Source organism: Opisthocomus hoazin, unplaced genomic scaffold (genome assembly GCF_030867145.1).
Source record: "Opisthocomus hoazin isolate bOpiHoa1 unplaced genomic scaffold, bOpiHoa1.hap1 HAP1_SCAFFOLD_110, whole genome shotgun sequence".
Classification (NCBI taxonomy): Eukaryota; Metazoa; Chordata; class Aves; order Opisthocomiformes; family Opisthocomidae; genus Opisthocomus; species Opisthocomus hoazin.
The window spans coordinates 145,001-147,500 of record NW_027448773.1 but is presented as its reverse complement, the minus strand read 5'-3'; the positions used below and the strand labels follow the sequence as shown (position 1 = coordinate 147,500).

The 2,500-nt window shown below is 78.7% G+C and overlaps 1 non-coding gene across 1 annotated transcript; it reads left to right on the top strand.

The window, feature by feature from the left end:
* The first annotated feature begins 1,764 nt into the window (after positions 1-1,764).
* Positions 1,765-1,917, top strand: LOC142359330 (5.8S ribosomal RNA). The gene has a single exon (XR_012762267.1). It is a non-coding gene; the product is annotated as a 5.8S ribosomal RNA (ribosomal RNA).
* Positions 1,918-2,500: the final 583 nt, after the last annotated feature.

Sequence of the window (2,500 nt, the reverse complement as noted above, 5' to 3'; positions counted from 1 at the left end):
TTCGGGCGGCGCGGCGGCCGGACCCGCGAACCTCCCCTCCGACCCGGCACGGCTGCCTCTCGAAGAGGGAGCCGTGGCGGAAGGGGGGGGCGCGAGCACGGTCTCGGCCGCTGGCGCCGCCCGGGGCGGGCGAGGCCCCCCCCCGGCCGGGTCGCGTCCCGCGCGAGCGGGCGGCCCGAGCCACGTCTCTCCCCCCGGGCGCAGCGCCGGGCTATCGAGGGAAACCCCGGGCCCCGGGGCTAAGGAGGACGAGGTGGTGGCGGCGGATGCCGGGCGCGCCCCCGCGGGCGGACGCTCCCCCGAGGGCGGCAGCCGGGGGAGGCACCCCCGCGGGGCCATGCAGGTCGTTTCCCTCACCCCAGGGCCAGGTACCTAGCGTCCGCGCTTCGGCGGCCCTCCCTCGGCCGAGTCCGGGGGTCAAAGGCCAAAGGAGCCGGGCGGCGGTTTAAAGACTCGAGCGGCACGGCGCGAGCCGCGGGGGGGGCGTCCGCCCCCGCGGGCCGCCGTGCCGGAGAAGGGGGGGCGTCTCGCTGCCCCAACCTGCCCCCCCTCTCCGCGGGCCGGTCTCGGCGGAGAGACCGCGGCGCGGGTCGGCCGCGGCCGACCTGCCCGCCCTCGCAAACGGGGCCACCCGCCGGCCGGAGCGCGGGCTCCGCGCCGGGGGAAAGAAAGGCGCGGCGAGCCCCCGCGGGGGGGGGCGGCCGCCGGGGGGCCGCCCCGCGCCTTTGGACGCTCGCGCTGCGGCCGCGCTCGGGGCGCGCCGCGCTCCCCTCTCCCGCTCCTCGCCCCGCCCTCGGCGCCCAGGGAAAGAAAGGGGGGGGCGAGCCACACCCCCCCAGGCCGAGCGGCGGCGGCGCCGCTCGGCGTGCCGGTCGGTGCCGGTCGTCCGTCGGGTCGTCCGGGAGGGTTCCCCGGCCGCATCCGCTGGCGGCCGTCCCGTCCCGCGTTTCCCCGCCCGTCGCTTCCGTCTCGAGGGCGGGCGCGCGGCGCGGGGGCGTCCCGCTCCGGGTCTTCGCGTGGAAACGGGGAGAGTGGGAGCCGCCCCCCGCGCTCAGCGCCGTCCGCCTTTCCGCTGGGGCCGTGCCGGCGGCCCCAGGGGGCCGAGGCGAGAAGCGGCTGCGGCGGCGGTTTTCGCGGCGGCGGTGGCGGCCGCCGCCGCCGGGCGGGGTGGCCGGGTTCGCCCATCCGGCGCGGGCCGGTGGGCGGCCGCGCGTCGCCGGCTCGCGCTCCAGTGGCCGGCCGCGCTTCCTCCGGCGTCGGTGGAAGGCGGCGTCGGCGCCGAGGTTCGCCGGCGGGGCGAGAGGCGACCGTGGTGGGCGGAGCCGGCTCGTCGCAGCGCGGGCGCAGCCGGGCGTCCGGCTCCCGAGCGAAGGCGGGCAGGCGTCGCGGCCGGGCGTGCCGTAGCCTCCGGGGGGAGGCCGGTCCGAGCCCGGGCGCCTGGGCCGCCCCCGAAGCGCGCCAAGGGTGTGTGTGTGTGTTGCGTACGTTTCCCCAGGGTCGGTCGGGAGCGCGGGCTCCCCCGCCCTTTGGCCGCTCGGGGTTTTCCGTTGTTTTCCGTTTCCCCTGTGCTCGTACGGTCAAGCCGAGGCGAGGGCCTCTCCGTCGCGCCGCGTCGCGCCGCCGCGCCGCGCCCCCTCCGCGCGTGCGGAGGGGGGTGGGCGGCGGCGGGGCCGGCGGTCGGTCCGGCCGTCCTCAGAGAAGGGGCCGCTCTCGGCGAGCGGTCCCGGCCCCTCCGCGCGCGCGGGGCGGTGCCGAAACCGAGACAACTCTTAGCGGTGGATCACTCGGCTCGTGCGTCGATGAAGAACGCAGCTAGCTGCGAGAATTAATGTGAATTGCAGGACACATTGATCATCGACACTTCGAACGCACTCGCGGCCCCGGGTTCCTCCCGGGGCTACGCCTGTCTGAGCGTCGCTTTACGATCAATCGCCGTCTGCGCCGCCGAGCCCCCCCGCCCTAGCGCGGGGGGGGGGGGGCCGGCGGGCCAGCAGCGGCGCGGCTGGGGTGCCTCGCAGGGCCGCGCGCGCGAGCGCGCGGGCCTTCGTCCCCCTAAATGGAGACTCGGGGAGCGCTCCGAAGCTCCCCGCTCCCGGAGAGCGCCTGCTGGACGGAGCTCGTCCCCGCCGGGCTATCGGCGGTGGGTTTGGGGAAGAGAGAGCGAGAGCGAGCTTCGGGGGAGGGAGGCGCGGGGCGGCGATGGCGCGGGCCTCGCCGCCGGCCTCCCGCGCGGGCGTCTGTCTGCGGGTGGGCACCGCGGGGGTGCCGTGCCGCACTGACGCGCGCGCGCGCGTGCGCCGGTGGGTGGGGGACGGGGGCGGTGGCGGTGGACGCCCCCGTCTGTCCCCCGTCCGCGCCGCCCCTGCCCCGGTTCCTGTCGCACTCCTCCCCGAGAAAAACCCATCGCCGTGGCCCCGTGCGGGGCCGTCTCCGGGCGCGTCTGACGCGTTGTTCAGGCCGCTCTCCGGGCTGGGGCTTCCTCTTCCGCGAGCCGACCGCC